This window comes from Prionailurus viverrinus, chromosome A2, assembly GCF_022837055.1.
Source record: "Prionailurus viverrinus isolate Anna chromosome A2, UM_Priviv_1.0, whole genome shotgun sequence".
NCBI classification, from domain to species: Eukaryota; Metazoa; Chordata; class Mammalia; order Carnivora; family Felidae; genus Prionailurus; species Prionailurus viverrinus.
In genome coordinates this window covers 166,902,787-166,918,772 of record NC_062562.1, presented here as the reverse complement: position 1 = coordinate 166,918,772, position 15,986 = coordinate 166,902,787, and the positions used below count along the sequence as shown (strand labels likewise).

The 15,986-nt window shown below is 53.4% G+C and overlaps 1 long non-coding RNA gene across 7 annotated transcripts; it reads left to right on the top strand.

The window, feature by feature from the left end:
- The first annotated feature begins 765 nt into the window (after positions 1-765).
- Positions 766-15,734, top strand: LOC125157520 (uncharacterized). Of its 7 annotated transcripts, none has more exons than XR_007148999.1 (5): positions 766-1,046; positions 2,628-2,716; positions 3,237-3,349; positions 12,792-14,169; positions 15,277-15,734. It is a non-coding gene; the product is annotated as an uncharacterized LOC125157520 (long non-coding RNA). The 7 variants fall into 7 exon arrangements; XR_007149003.1 differs by lacking the exon at positions 15,277-15,734 and adding an exon at positions 14,382-14,440; XR_007149001.1 differs by lacking the exon at positions 15,277-15,734 and having other exon boundaries at positions 12,792-12,913; positions 13,181-14,375.
- The last annotated feature ends 252 nt before the right edge of the window (positions 15,735-15,986 follow it).

Here is a 15,986-nt window from a genome sequence, read left to right as displayed (position 1 = left end):
TTGTTCACCCCTCCGCTCTCCTTGTTCTAATACTCCGCGCCCCGGTGCCCCTGCCTGTGCGGGAAGGCCACTCAGACCCTCCTCTGTCCCCCCGCAAGCGGGAAACAAATCTCCCGCGTGAAAGGTGCCCTCCCTGTCGCGGGAGGTGAAGAGGCACCCTTACGACCAGCGATGGGAGATTTAGGGCCGAGAAGGCTGTATAGACAACCCTTGTTACTTTCTACTAATTTACTCCCCAGCCCAAGTCTGTCTGGGGTCCCTCACTACCACCGGAAGCTCCCAAAGTTAAGCTTTTCTGGTCTCGTCAATTCCTCACGGGTCCGTCGTCTCTTTGTCTCAAAAGCGGAAAAGCTGCCCGCCTCGGTCATTTCTCTGGGTCTCAATTTCATTCGCGGGCCACCGCGAGCACGTGATAAAACGCTGGTTTGCTGTCCTGCCGATCTGTCTCACATAAATTTAATTATTACTCCAGGGGCAAGACCTCGAAGGATAGAGAAGGATGCTTCCGTCCTTCCCAGACCACCTTCTTGGCTGCGGCAGGTTATGGGCGCATCCATCAGAGACCATCCGTAGGGCGGCCGAAGCCATTGGACGAGGGACCAAGGCAGAGTGTGTAGGATGAGAAACCAGATGAGCCTCCGACAGCCCTGGGAAGGGAGAGGAGGAAAAGAGGCGGCACAGCGTGTGGGGGTGGGAGGTCCAAAGGGGCGGGAAGAAGATAGGGGCTCCAGAAGTCCGGGGGCGTGAGCTCCAGGAAGGAGGGCCGGCCGTGGCAAAGAAGGCAGGCCGCTCCTCACTGCCCCACGGAAGTGTGCGGCGACGCGGGGCCGCTGGGAACCCCGAGGAGAGCTGGAGCCCAGGAAGGTGACGCAGCAAGTGTAGACAAGACGGCGAGAGGCTGGGAGCCGCACAAGAACGTGAGGCGGAGGCAGCTTTCTTCTGTTTCAAAAATGGGGAAGACGGGAGCAAATTTAAATGCTGCTGGAAGGTTCCAGCAGAGACGGATAAAGGGGAAGGACGTGGGGGAAGAGTCCTGCGGAGGCTGGGTAGGCATTTCCTGTAATTACCCAGAGGCCACCTGTAGGGTAGAAAGGACTGGAGTCCTGGGTGGGCTGCAGGGCGTCGCCCTCAGGCAGTTCCGGTTTTTGCCCGAGGAGGAGGAGGAGGAGGAGGAGGAGGAGGAGGAGGAGGAGGAGTGGTTCAAGGGAGGGAGGGGCTGGTTCGAAGAGACTGCAGTCTGGGTTTCAGTGTGGACGGCCTGGCTGAGGTTTCTGCCGGGATCCCGCAGGGGCCTCGGGGCGGTGTGACTATTGTGAGCCACACCCTGGGCCGGCGGGGAAGAGAAGGCCCGCCCTCTGAGGCATCTAGAACTGGCCTCTTCTGGGACAAAGTGGCAAGGAAGTCCCGGCCCCTGACTAGTGGTTGAAAGGGGCCCTGGGGCCCAAGCAGGGCGGAAGGAAGTAGGGCTGGGGCGGGGGTGGGTGGGGGGGGGGGTGGGGAGTGCAGCAGGGAAGGTGGGGGGCCGCCTCTCCTGGAGGTTGGCTCCACCCCGGCGGGGTCATCGTTCCGCCCACTGATGGAAACCAAGCAGTCACAAATTTGTTACTGGAGGTGACACCTGGTGTGGAAGAGGCCACGGGAAGCTTTATGAATGCGTGGTTTCAGAGGGAGACAGCAGCTGCAGACGATGACAACGTCTGTGCCGTGGCCCCAGGATTGGGTGGCTGCGGTGGTGTGGAGTGAGTCACTGGGGCCGGCGAGGCCGGGGCGCAGAGAGGCCGGGGTTTGGATGGGTCATGTTTGTGGAGGACGAAGTTGCTTAAGCCAGTGGCACACCTGCCATGTGAAGGTGGGCCGTGTGGCTGGGGCCTGAGGTCCTGGGGAGCGAAGGCAGTTGCCCGGGAGGGCGGAACACGGCCGTGGCACACCCGTGGCACACCGGCGTGCCGGGCTGGCTAGCGTCCCCCCGCATCCTGTCCCTTCTGGGACCACAGAATACACCCTTGTTTGGAAATTTGGTCGTTGTGCAGGTGACTGGTCAAGATGAGCTCATCTTGGACCTACTGGAGTAGGTTCGGCTCTTAATCCAACAGGCCCGATGTCCTTAGAAGGAGAGGGGAGCCACAGAGGAGACACGGGAGAAGGCCACGAAGCCGCAGAGGTGGAGGTCACAGGGATGCGGCTCCCAGCCCCGGGGAGGCCGAGGGCTGCCAGGAGCAGGAGGGGCAAGGACAGTCCTGCCCCCAGAGGCTGCGGAGGCGCGAGCGTGCCCACACCTTGACTGTGGGCTCCGTCCTGGCCGGCGGGCCTGGGAGGGGTTGGAGCTCTCTGCTGAGTCCCCTCCCTCCGTGCGGGGCTTTCCCAGCTGCAGGGGGCTGGCAGGAGGGGAGGCACTAGGGGTGGGGGGTGGCTATAGGGCAGGGGTCCCGGGAGGAGTGGGCTGGGGTGGGTGGGATTCCCGCGGGGGACGGTCCGGAGGAGGAAGCACAGCCGGGTGGCGGGGACGGAGGCGTGTGCGAGGCGTGTGCGAGCTCGCGAGCTCATCCGTCGTGCCTCACGGCCCTGTTTTCTGTTTTCCTTGGTTACCGTCCAAAATGCAAACGCCCGATATCACCTCTGTTGTTTAGTCCTCGCACACACCTGCCAGACCGTCATCGGGGACGTCAAGTGAAGCAACGGGGTCCCGAATGAAACTTGCTCAGAGCTACCGCGCACTGTGAGTGGCAGAGCGGGTTCAAATCCAGGTCCTTCCGAGTCGTGAGCGGCTGCTCCCCCGACCCCTCGACCTGCCCCTCCACCTCCAGCCCCCTCCCCTTCCCCCGCCCCCCACCGCTGTCATTCACAACCCCTCTCGGGGCCTCTGCTGTATATGCCGTGCTGGGCACACTGGGGGCTCAGCCCCTGCACGTGACCTGGAGGAACCCCCAGGAGAGAACGGCACGGTGTGACTTTCCCAGGGGCCGCGGTGGCAGGTTGTCCCCAACTTAGTGGCTTCAAATAACAGAGATGTGTTATCTTAGCGTTCTGGAGGTCGGACGCGGGAAATGGGTGTCAGTGAGTGGAAATCAAGGTGTCCCCACGTGCGGCTCCTTCCGGAGGCTCCCCGGGAGAATCCATTTCCCTGCCTTTCCCATTTCTGGAGACCACCTACTGTTCTTGGCTCTCCGCCCCTTCCAAGTGTCAGTCCAGCCTCTGCCTCCCGCCTTACGTCTCCTTGTCTGACTCTCCTCCCCCAGCCTCAGTCACGTCTCGGGACCCTCGCACCCACATAGGAGCCACCGGACGATCGCCCGGTCTCGAGACCTCCAAGATCCTTAATGACATGTGCAAAGGCCCGTTGCCGTGGAAGGTGACACAGGCTCTGGGGTTGGAATGTGAACAGAAGGGTAGAGGCTGTTGCTCCCCGTGCCCGAGGGGAGGACAGAGTTTCCAGGCACCGCGGCAGGCTTTCTCGCGGAGTTTCACGCAGAATGCCAGGGAACAGAGGTGCGACGATGAGAAAAAGCTCCTCAGGAGGTGGGATGTTTGCACTGGGTCTGGAAGGACGAGTCTGTGCTGAGGAGAAGCGGAAACACGGCAGGAGGCAGATGGAATAATGCACAGTGGTGCGACGTGCCAGAACTTTCCGGGCAGGGCTGAGCGTGCTGGGAGCGCGCCTGGGGAATCTGGGAGAGATGAGCTGGGCCACGTCCTGCGGGAGGGACAGGCTGAGAAGCTTGGCCTTTATCCTGTGGGTTCGTGTCTCCAAACCTCGTTCGGTCGTGTGTTCCTTTTGGCTGAGCCGATCTTAGCTCGCACGCCCAAGTATATTGGTGTGTTTATGAATTACACGGGCATCGCTGTGCTGATATCTTGTGTATGTCGTAACACGCGTAAGGCAGAGAAACCTAACAGAGCGCCTGAACCTTGGCTGGCTGCCTGGCCACCAGGTAGAGACCGCAGTTCTCAGGCTCCCTTCCAGCAAGGTGTGGTCCCATGCCTGAGCTTGGGCTGATAGGATGTGCACGGACGTGCCACGGGCAACTCCCGGCCCGTGTCTCTAAACACAAACCGGTTTCCTGGATTCTCTTTGTTCCTGCAGCTGGGAACGTAGAGAAGTGAGCCAGCTTCTACTATGCGGGCAAGATGATACAGGGCCGTAGGGCCCTGGGGTGACCCGGGAAGTCAACCCACTCACCTCCAGGTGGCTGGGGGAGACAGGGCTCAGCTCCCGTCTGAGTCACCTTGTTTTTAGACTCCTATATAGCGGTTCTGTTTACCCCTAATACACATGAGGGGTTCACGTTTAAGCTCAAGCTGTTTTCTTTTCTTTTCTTTTCTTTTCTTTTCTTTTCTTTTCTTTTCTTTTCTTTTCTTTTGAGAGAGAGAGCAAGGGAGAAGGGCAAAGAGAAAGAGAGAGAAAGAGAGAGAGCGAATATCCCAAGCAGGCTCTGTGCTCAGCACGGAGCCCAGTGTGGGACCCCAGCCCATGACCCTGGGATCTAGACCTGAGCTGAAATTAAGAGTCGGACGTTCAACCGACTGAGGCACCCGGGCGCCCTAGTTTTTTTGTTTTGTTTTTTTTTCATACTTCTCCCTGATAGACAACAAGGCTGTGCATGCAAGAAAATATTTTCATGGTCACTTCCCCTTCCTCATAGAGAATTGTAAAGATGTTGTTAGAATTACATAGAGCGTAAGCCGTATCTCTGTTAAGACGGCCTCTAGGCCAGCTCTGGGCTTCGGCGGGGAAGCGGGCCACAGAGTGACGGTGGCTTGAGTTGGTAGGATGGGAGGGGGCTTTGATCTGGGGGCTCTGGGGTGGAGAGTGGTGGCTGGCCGTGCCTTCTGTCCCTTCAGTCCCCGGGACGAAGGGTGCCTTGCTGGCAAGGGCTGAGCCCCGCTGGGATAGGCCCTGTGGCCTGGAGAGTCTGACCGAGCACAGAGCCCACGTCCCCCCTGCGTGGCCCTTCAGGCCCAGGACCTGTCAGGGAGAAACAGCTTATCAAGCAGCTTATCGTGTCTTGTACTTGGCTGAGCCCAGGAGATGGGGGTGGGGACAGAGAAGCCAGTTCTCAGAACAGAAGGTGGAAAGCCCTGGCTGGACCTGGCTGGAAAGACCTTCGGAAGGGAGCCGAGGGCTGTAGGCTGGGGCCAGTGGTTCCTGCAGGACTGGGGGATGTTTGTCACTTCCCCTGGTTTGTTGGTTTTTATCCCTTGTCAGCTTCCCTGCGGTTGTTGGCAACAAAACCTTTGAGACGAAAAAGGGGCATTCGTTGTGTGCCCTTGTTCAAGGTTGACAGGAGACAGGGAGGGAGAGGAAACCACTGCTGTTTGGCAACCAGGCTTGGGGTGGGGTGGAGGGACCCGGGGACAGGACCCTAAGGGACAAAGTGTGTGATGGCAGCAGAGAGAGGGCAGAGGGCTGGGATCCCAGACCCGGCAGTTGCCTGAAGGCACAGGTGCCTGGAACCCCTCAGAGACGGCTGACGGGCAGAGATTGTGGCGTGTGCACGCAGAGCGGTATCGCTCGGCCGCAAACGAGAACGAAGCGCGTCCACCGGGACAGCGTGGGTGGACTTCGAGGGCACTGTGCACGACAGAAGCCAGTCTCAGAGACACTAGCACTGTGCACGTCACTCCATCACAGGTCCCTAGAGGTGCCGAGTTCACAGGGACGGAAAGCAGAAGGGTGGGCACTGGGGGTGGGGGGGAGGGGGAGGGGGGTTAGTGTTGAACGGGGACAGAGTTACAATCCAGGATGACGGAAAGTTCTGGAGATGGGCGGTGGCGGTGGCTATACAGCAACTGAGTGTACAGATAACCGCACAATGGCGTCCTTACAACGGTTAAGGTGGTAAATTGCATGTTTTGTGGATTTTGCCCCAACTAAAAACTGCGAGAGAGGGGTGCCTGGGTGGCTCAGTCGGTTGGGCATCCGACTTCGGCTCAGGTCACGATCTCACGGTCTGTGGGTTCGAGCCCCGCATCGGGCTCTGTGCTGATGGCTCGGAGCCTGGAGCCTGCTTCGGATTCTGTGTTTCCCTCTCTCTCTGCCCCTCCCCTGCTCATGCTCTGTCACTCTCTCTCTCTCTCTCTCTCTCTCTCAAATAAATAAACACTAAATAAAAAAATTAAAAAACAAACAAAAAAACTGTGAGAGGAAAGACGGAAAGACGTAGACATGACCGTGGCCTGGTTCTCCCGTGTGCGCGTGGTCACGTCGGGCCTGTGTCCCGCGGCCCCGGGCTGGCGAGCCAAAGCAGAGAAGAGAGAGACCCGGGAGGAAGAGGGGCCTGTCGCCTGGTGCCATGCCGTCCGTGTCCTCCGCGGCCGGGGACCGCAGCAGCGTCAGAGATGACAGAAGGCCTTTGTCAGGCTTCTTTCTCTCTTTCAAGTGTCTTTTCTGAATATTCACTGTCTTTTCCCCCATGCATCCCCACACTTGACTTGTAGTGTCACTTATCTCTGCACGCTGAATAGTCACAGTTGCTAAAAGGCGCGGGCTGCGTGACAAGAACGTTCTTGGATGACCTGGGGTTTCCGCGGCTCCCTCGGGTCGTCCGCTAGGTTGGGCTCTTTCAGAAAGATTCCTCTGGGGTCGTCGTCATCCTCTGCCCCCTGGACCCATCTCTGCCCTGCCCGGCCACCGCCTGGCCGCTGCGTGTCCTGTGCCCGCTGTGGGAGACTGCTTTGGGGAGGAGGGCTTGCCCTCCGGAGGCCCCTCCAGCCCCCCTCCCAGCTGCATCGACCCCACGGTGGGCATGACCTTCCCCTTGGTTCGTCTGTAGACACCCGGCTGTGCCTGGTTTGTTCCCTTCCCCCTGGCCTCCTCCCTAAGTAGTCCTCACCAAGTCTTTCCTTAACAATCCGGGGGAGTTCGATCTCCCACTCGGGCCGGGTGGAATCACTGTTACCTCCTCTTGTGCTTCTCCCAGCAAGAAGCTTCCAGAAATTTCTGAGGACAGCAAGCCCGGTGGCCATTCACGAGGTTATCGGAAAGACACCGAAGGTTCTGAAAATGTCCCCAGGGCCTAGTGGCGTTGCCGCTGCCGTGGGAGTGCGGGCTTCCCTGGAGAGCCGGGCGACGCGACGCGGCCACCGCATTGAGTATCCCTAGGGGCCGTCACCGTGAGTGAGGGGCTTAGGACGCACTGAATCTGAGCCATCCACGGATATTGGGAAAACTCTGGGCCTGATAAAAGCCGCATTTGTCTTGTTACTGATAGAAATCAAGGTACCAGTGGGGCCACACTAGCTCCAAAGACTTCTAGTGGAGAATCCGTCCTTGCCTGTCTGGGTTCTGGCCAGCCACCTCTCGCAGCCCCCTCCCTCCAGGGTCGTCACATGCCCGTCTCCCGTCTGGTGTGTTCCTTCCATGTTTCTCCCCTCTTGTCATAACACACGGGTCCCACTCCAGCAGGACCTCATATTTATTTTGTTTCTTTTTAGGTTTATTATTTATTTATTTATTTATTTTAGTTTTTTTTTTTTTAATGTTTATTTTTGAGACAGAGAGAGACAGAGCATGGACGGGGGAGGGGCAGAGAGAGAGGGACCCACAGAATCGGAAGCAGGCTCCAGGCTCCGAGCTGTCAGCACAGAGCCCGACGTGGCGCTCGAACTTACAGACCATGTGATCGTGGCCTGAGCCGAAGTCGGAAGCTCAACCGACTGAGCCACCCCACTATTCATTTATTTTAAGGGAGAGAGAGCACGTGAGCAGAGGGAGGGCAGAGAGAGAGGGAGGGAGAGGAAGAGAGAATCCCAACAGGCTTTGTGCTGTCAGCGCAGAGCCCGACCTGGGGCTGGAACTCACGAACCATGAGGTCGCGACCTGAGCCGTTATCAAGAGTCGGACACTCCACCGACGGACCCACCCGCGTGCCCCAGGACCTCGTCTTTATTAATTCCACCTGCAACAACCCTATTTCCAGAGAAGGTCGCGTTCACGGGTCCCGGGGGTTAGGACTTGAACACATCCTCTGGGGGACACAATTCAACCTTTCAGAGTACCGCTTGGTTGAAAGCAGGGATCTCAGGCAGACCCAACTGTAACCAGAAGGTCACGTAGGCAAGTCAGAAGAAGCAAAAACAAGAAAATAAAAATGACCTATGGTTCCCAGACTCGGAGGTGATCATGGTATGTGCACACGACCAGACCTTTTACTTGTGTAATTACACTTGTCAGCCTGTGGACAAGTATCATTAGGATTGTACTGTACCTAATACTTTGTTGCTTTGTCACTTTCCTCTTGCCCCCGACGGTTCGATAATCCAGGGTAAACATCAACCTGGGGTAAGAAACATTTGGCCACCGCGATGGTTACTGGCTACATGGGGTGTGTGTGTGTGTGTGTGTGTGTGTGTGTGCATGCGCGTGACAAATTTCTTAGCCTATCCTATCAGTGGACACTCACAGATAGCCTCCTATTTTTCATCATCAGAAACAAAGCTTCAACAAATACCTTCGTAGCTAAATACGTACGCACATCTTTCTTCTTTCGCCTTAGGAGAAACTTCAGCACTGTCTTTTGAAGTTCGTCCTCTGTGCCTCATGGGTCACATGGCTCCTGTTCTGCTTTTCATTCACAATCATTTCCTGTTTCCTTATTTTTTTTTTTTTGTTTTAAATCAGAGCTGAGCTTAAATCTGTGGTTGAACAAGAAACCCTTAAATTGGTTATAATCTGAAATATTTACTGGCACTTTGAAGACAAAACAGTGTATAAAGTTCATCAATGAACGGGATAGCTGTGTTTCATCAGTGCAAGATTTAGCTTCTGTTGCTCTGTATGCAATTTTGCGGTATGACAAACAATTGTATCTAGCTAATGGAATTCTTTTCCCTTTTTGCAATAAGTAGAATTTCATGAATTGTAATTAATTATTAAGTATTGGACTAATTTCCTTCTTGCTGCAAGGTATTGGGATGTAAAATTTCTACATATTAAGAGTTGAGAAAAGAGATTAGCCTCCCCCTTCCCCACACTCAGGGCCACACCCACTGAAAACAGAGCCACTAGGTATTTGGGTGCGTGGGTGCCCTGTGACCTCACCGCAGATGACCCCGACCTCTAAAGGAGACAGGACTGCCTTCAGAGTGACCTGGGCTATGCCTGGGCTCAGTGTCAGTTTACTCACGTGACCCACTCAGCAGCAAAAAACAATAAAATGTTTTGCAACCAAATGTGCATGGCTAAGATCCCTGCAAGGTTTTGCATCTGGTGAGAACAGAGTGAGATGGAAAGCTTCCTCTGATTTTCTGAGTTTGCCTGATCTGCTCAGGATCTCTGGTTTTTCTCCTGATTTGGGGCAATTAAGTACAGGATGTGTGCAGGGGCTGTGTGTTTGCATGCCAACTGCAGGGTGTGTGGTGTGAGTCGAGAAAAGTGTCCTCTGTCCTGAGCCCTACTGTGTGTATTTTGAAGCTCTGTTATTAGGTGCATATGCCTTTATGATTGTTACAGCTCGATGATAAATAGACTCTTATTATTATGAAATGTTCCCCTTTTTCTGGTGATTCTCTGCTCCCTCCGCATCTTTGAGATGATGTCAGTACAGGGACTGTGGCCTTACCCATCGTGTCTGGGCCTTCTCCACCTTTTTGTTTCCAGCCTATCTGTGTGTTCACATTTAAAACACATCTTTTGTACCCAGCTTATCATTGGGTCTCCCTTTTTAAAATCCACTCTGCAGGTCTCTGCCTTTTCTTTGGGGAGTTTAATCCTCTATATTTATTGTAATTATTGATACAACTTGTGATCTATCATTTTGCTATTTGCCTTGTGTTTGTTTTTCTTAATTTTTTTTTAGCTGGTATTGTTCCTCTCTTCTTCCTTTCTTGTCTTTAGAGTTGCTTGATTTTTAGCATTCCATTTTATTTTTAATTTTTTAATTCTTTATTTTTTTTAAGTTTATTTATTTTGAGAGAGAGAGAGAGAGAGTACAAGCAGGGGAGGAGCAGAGAGAGAGGGAAGAGAGAGAATCCCAAGTAGCCTCCATGCTCAACACAGAGCCCAAAGTGGGGCCCGATACCACGAATTGTGAGGTCATGACCTGAGCTGAAATCAAGTGTTGGATGCTTAACCGACTGAGCCACCCAGGCACCCCTATACCACATCTTCTTAATCCATTCATGAGTCAATGGACACTCGGGCTGTTTCTATAGTTTTGCTCTTGTAAACAATGCTGCTATAAGAATTGGGGTGCATGTACCCCTTTGAATTAGTGTTTTTGCATTTTTGGGGTAATAATTTTTGTATTCCTCCATGGTGGATTTATTACTATTAACAAAAAAATCCCAGGGAAATTTATTAATTTTAATATCATAAGAACTTGAAAATAATGGAAAAGAGGTTTTTTACTGATTTTTTTAAATGAACACTCTTTTTAAAAAAATTTTTTTTAATGTTTATTTATTTTTGAGAGAGACAGAGAGAGAGAGTGAGCAGGGGAGGGGTAGAGAAGGAGACACAGAATCCGAAGCAGGCTCCACTCCAGGTTTTGAGCTGTCAGCACAGAACCTGACACGGGGATCGAACCCACGAACGGCAAGATCATGACCTGAGCCCGAAGTCGGATGCTTGACCGACTGAGCCACCCAGGCGCCCCAAATGAACACTCACAAGTGTACAAGAGGGTTGATGGTCTGATGCATTAAAGGTATTCAGGCAAACAAAATTGGAGGGCAGCGATCGCACTTTTGAGAATCACTTTTGACCTCGATAATTTTTCTTTCCACCGTGAACATGCAGGTTTGTAAATAAACACAGGTAACAAATTTTGTTCTGAAGCCAGGCATACACACGCCTTTGATGCATTAGCAAGGTGTGAGGATACGGTTCCCATTGTAGAAGTTACGCCTAACACAAAACCCAGCGAGTACCAGCCAATGGCGTCAGAATAGAGGCATCAGAGGCATGAGAACAACAGGCCAGCTTCTAGGAAAGCTGTTCATGATGCAGCAGAGGGAGAGGACAGTTGTCTCGAGAAGAAATATGGTAGATGGGCTTCCCGTGAGAGGGCACAACCCCTCCAGGCAGAGAAGGCAGGACTGGTTTGAGTCCTTGCAACGCGGAGCAGATTTGAATCTTCCGGAAGCACCTCTCTGTCAAGGGTCTTCTCCAGACTCCTGCTCTCAGGGCAGCTCAGCCCCCACTGCGGGGGGGGGGGGGGGTTGAGGGGGGCGGGGGACTCCCACTGCACCCACCTGTCCCGCCCCCGCCTCTGCCGAATTAACCGCAGTAGTTGACTCTACTTGCCTCTGTTTTCCTACTTCCCCACTCGGCGTTTCTCCGCACTTGAGAGTTGGGGTGGGGGCTGTGGAAACTCTCTCTCTCCTTGAGACACCTCATTCCTCCAGTACCCTCTTTTTCACTTGTACCTTCAAAATCTCCCTGGGGCGCCTGGGTGGCTCAGTCGGTTGAGCGTCCGACTTCGCTCAGGTCACGATCTCACGGTCCGTGAGTTCGAGCCCCGCATCAGGCTCTGTGCTGACAGCTCAGAGCCTGGAGCCTGCTTCAGATTCTGTGTTTCCCTCTCTCTGACCCTCCCCCGTTCATGCTCTGTCTCTCTCTGTCTCAAAAATAAATAAATGTTAAAAAAAATTTTTTTTTTTAAATCTCCCTTTCTGCTGGCTCCTCCGTTTCAAATCCCCTTTAATATAAAGAAATTTGGTGAAGGCTTCTTCCAGAACGTTTCACGATTTCCTTCCCAGGCGTGAACATGCGGCCAGTTATGTTAATTTCAATCAGTCTACATAGGAGGGATAAAATGAGGTCCTCTCAAAAAAAAAAAAACAAAAACCTACTCCGATGCCATGCATACAGAAAGCATTTAATAATTGCTTCATATTGCCGTTGTGGATAATATACATCTTTTGACAGCAGTTGCTTTCTTGTGGCATTGAAAAGGCAAGAGTAGGAAATACAAGATTTTCACCAAATATCTATCAAGTCCCATCTGATGCCCTCCCTGTCAAGCTTTAACGTGAACGCAGACTCCCAGGGGATCCCGCTACAGTGCAGATTCTGATGCCTGGGTCTGGGGTGGGGCCCAAGACCGTGCATTCCTCGCATGACCCCGGCGATGTTGGCCGCAGACCCGGCAGTACCTTGCAGTAACCTGGGAACGGACATCCAGTTACCGGCACATTCAACCACTCGCCCTCTACTTGGGAACACTGAGAAGTTCCCGGGTGCTTGTTTATGGTGTCAGCCCGAATTTTCAACTCTTGGTGTGGAGTGACGCAACGTTTCGTGACTGTGTTTGTCACGTGCTTGCCTGGTGTTCGATACGTAAGACCGACGATAAAAAATCATGTTCATAGAACATTATTACAGCTTGATTTTGTTGCTGACGATCCCCGTCCTCGCCTGGCCAGTTGGGGGTCTGTGCGGGGGCCACTGTCTTAGATGGTTTCAGGAGTGTCGCGCCCTGGGACGCGGCATAACTGTTGTGTAACCACCAGCTCTAGGCTCTTGATGCTATTTTGGAGAGTGAAAGTCGTATGACGGCTTATGCAGTGTGTTTGTTTATTTAAAATATTCCTACTTCCACAGATTTCTCTGCCCGCCCCCCCATCTCTCTAGAGAGAGAGAGATGGGTGGGGGACAGAATCTCAGTTTCCACACTCAGCGTGGAGCCCGACACAGGGCATGATCCCACAACCGTTGATCACAAACTGAGCTGAAATCAGGAGTTGGATGCTCAACGGACTGAGCCACCCGGGGGCCTAGATGTGAGATTCTTATAGAGGAAATGGGGTGATATATACAATTTAAAGTTCTCCTCACTTTCCCCATTTAACAGAGCAAGACAGAGGAAGATCAAGACTCATCTGTATTCAGTTGCTCCACTGGACACATCCAAGAGTCATCGTTCGTGCGTTACTCTTACTTCCTAGAACATTCTACGTGTCCATGACTAAGGGGGTGCGTGTATGTGTGCGCATTTAATCGTATTATTTATTCATTTTTTTAAATGTATTTATTTGAGAGACAGAGAGAGCGGGGGTGGGGGGGTGGTCAGAGAGAGAGGGGGGGAGAGAGAATCCCACGCAGGCTCCGTGCCGTCAGTGCAGAGCCCAAGGCGGGGCTCCAACTCACGAACCTCGAGATCGTGAGCTGAGCCGAAACAGAGAGTTGGACGCTTAACCGGCTGAGCCACCCAGGCGCCCCGGCGCGCGTTTGATTTTACAGGCAGTGTGGTGTCAGGGCAGTTCGGCCTCTGACTCAGAGGTTCTGAGTTCCAGTTCTGACTCAGCCACTCATCGCATGAGCTGGAAGAAGTCATGATCTTCCCGGAACTTCGGCTTCCTCAAACATCTGGAGATGATCAAGAAATCCCAAGGTGACACCAAGGTGACTCCCAGCTCCAGGAGTCTGCTTCCCTCTCTCCTCCCATTCCTAGCCTGGGATGTTGGAAGCATTTCTCCATCAACACCAGGAGAAAAGAAGGTAGAAATGGCTTCGAGGAACGAGACGTGTGACTTTAGACGACACTAACATATTGAAAGATTCTAAATAGGGTGAGAATTACTTTTTCGTCTTGTGCTTGAGCAGTAAACACTGTGTTGTTCGTGTCCGGAGGTCGACGCCCGCGGAGGTGGGTCTCTGCTGCATCACCCACTGCCCTCTCCTCTCACGGGCTGTGTGAAGCGTGTTAAACAGACGCGGGTCCCCGGAGGGGCCCCGCGCTCATGGGTGAGCTCCTTTGGGGAGGCAAGTACGTCTGGCCCCCGGCTCTCGTGACAGCCTATCTCTGTCTGTCCCTGTGCCCGGGGAAGGTGCGAATGGTCCCTCAGGGTGGGGTGGGGGGTCTGGGGTAGGCTCCCCGCTCCCCAGCCCCCCGCGGCGCCTCCCTGCCCGCCTCCTGCAGCCCCACCGTCCACGCGGCCTCCTCTCCAAAGAGAACATAGCTGCGGAAGTCACAGCTCCTCTAACACAGCGAAGCAGATTGACTCCGTCCGGTGTGGCCGCTTCGTAGGCGCTGGATGGTTCCAGTCGGGGCTGGAGGACGGGCGTCTGGCGTGTGTCCCACAGGCGTTACCTCTCCTGCCCGCTCTGGTCCTGACCTGAATCTACTGCATCATCGGCTCAGCATTATCGATTGGTCCTGTGCTGTCCTTTCCAAGCTGGGAGACCATCCAATTGGAGACAGGACAGCTTCCAGGAGTTTGGTCCCAGAGGTGCTTTTCTTGGGGACACCAGCGGGCGGCAGAAAGGGGGTCTGCATCGTCACCCTTTTGTGTGACGGCCGGGGTGCTACATTTGGGGGTGGATGCGTACCCACAGCTTCTGTTCTCTCTCTCTCTCTCTCTCTCTCTCTCTCTCTCTCTTAAAGACAGGGGCATTTGGGTGGCTCAGTCGATTGAGCATCTGACTCTTGATTTCAACTCAGGTCGTGACCTCAGGGTCTTGAGATCAAGTCCCAAGTTGGACAACAGACTGAGAGTGGAGCCTGCTTGGGATTCTCTCTCTCTCTCTCTCTCTCTCTCTCTCTCTCCCTCTGCCTCTCTCTTCTGCTCGTGCATGCTCTCTCTTTATAATAATAATAATAAAAAAGATAAGGTAGCAAGTCTGTAAGTTGAAGTCCTTTAAAACGGGGCTGTTCAAACCTCGGTGTTCCTTCCGTCACCTGGGGACCTCGTCGACCTGCAGGGGTTCATCGACAGGGCTGGGTGGGCTTGGGTTCTGCATTCTAGCAAGTTCCCAGGCAAAGCTGGTGTTGCTGGTCTGGGGACCACACTTGGAGTAGCAACCTTTTAGGAGAAACCTCATCATAATCCTTCGCATCTTCTTTTCCATCGTCTTCTGCTGTGTGAACTTGAGCGCTATTTTGGTAAGCATAAACTCTTGAATCGAAATGTGCGTCCAGAAATACACATTGTGCTGTCTGCTCTCAGCTTTGTCTTTTTCCTGAATCTCTTTTCCCTCAGATGTGGGTAAACCAAGTTGGGAGAGGATAAAAAAACCCTTGCCTGTAATTTATTTCCTTGTGAAGTGGGAAGTCAGGACAGCCCATGACTCACATAGCATAGGCTTACATATTGAAGGTAATCAAATGTTTGGGGCACCTCGTCTAGGCCAGACTCTGCGTCAGGCATCCAGGGGTGCAGATATACCCCAGCTCTTAATGAGCCCCCTTAGCGGAATCGTGTTAAGAATAGAAGAAATGCTCACAAGCTATTAAATAGGATAGGGGTATGTCCAGTTTGCTACGTGCTATGATAGATTACTAGCCAAAAATTAAGATTTGATTTGTATTGATGAAAGGCATGTGCTTCTAAACCAAGGCTGGGAGAACTGCCCTGCTGTCCAAGGCTCGGCTCAGCGGTCCTACTGTGATGCTCTCAGAAGGAGACGGTTTGTGGCTCTCCTGATGCCCCAGCACCTATCCTGGCTCTAGTGCACGTGCTATCCAACACCACTGGAAACCCTCTGCAAGCTGGGTTTGCGTCTTCACCATCGGGGGTTCCCCACAGTACGTAACACAGGCAAGTTACGCTCCAAGCGTCCCAGTGCCTCATGGCCACCACGCCCTGAGCTCGGACTTGGGTTTCCCTCCGCCGTGTTGGGTGGGACCAGCTGGACCACAATATGGGGGACAGAGTTTCTGTCCTTCCCCTTCCAGCAGCCTTCAGGCTCAGGGTACGAGACACAGTGATGTATTAGTGAACAGACACCTCAAAATTCAGTGCCACCTGCTTGCAGGGCGCTTGGATTCAGGCTGATGTGTTGCAGGCGGGGGGGACTGGCGGTCTCAGGAGGGGCGGGTGGGGACTTCCGGGGGGGTGCTGGAGGCCAGCGACTCAGCTGCAACACCCATACTTTATTATTTTATTTTATTTTATATTTGATTTTGTTTTATTCCTTCATAGATTCTCACTCTTTGTTTTATTTTATTTCATTAAAAAATATATATATAATTCATTGTCAAGTTGGCTAACATACAGTGTATACAGGGTGCTCTTGGTTTTGGGCGTAGATTCCCGTGGTTCATCGC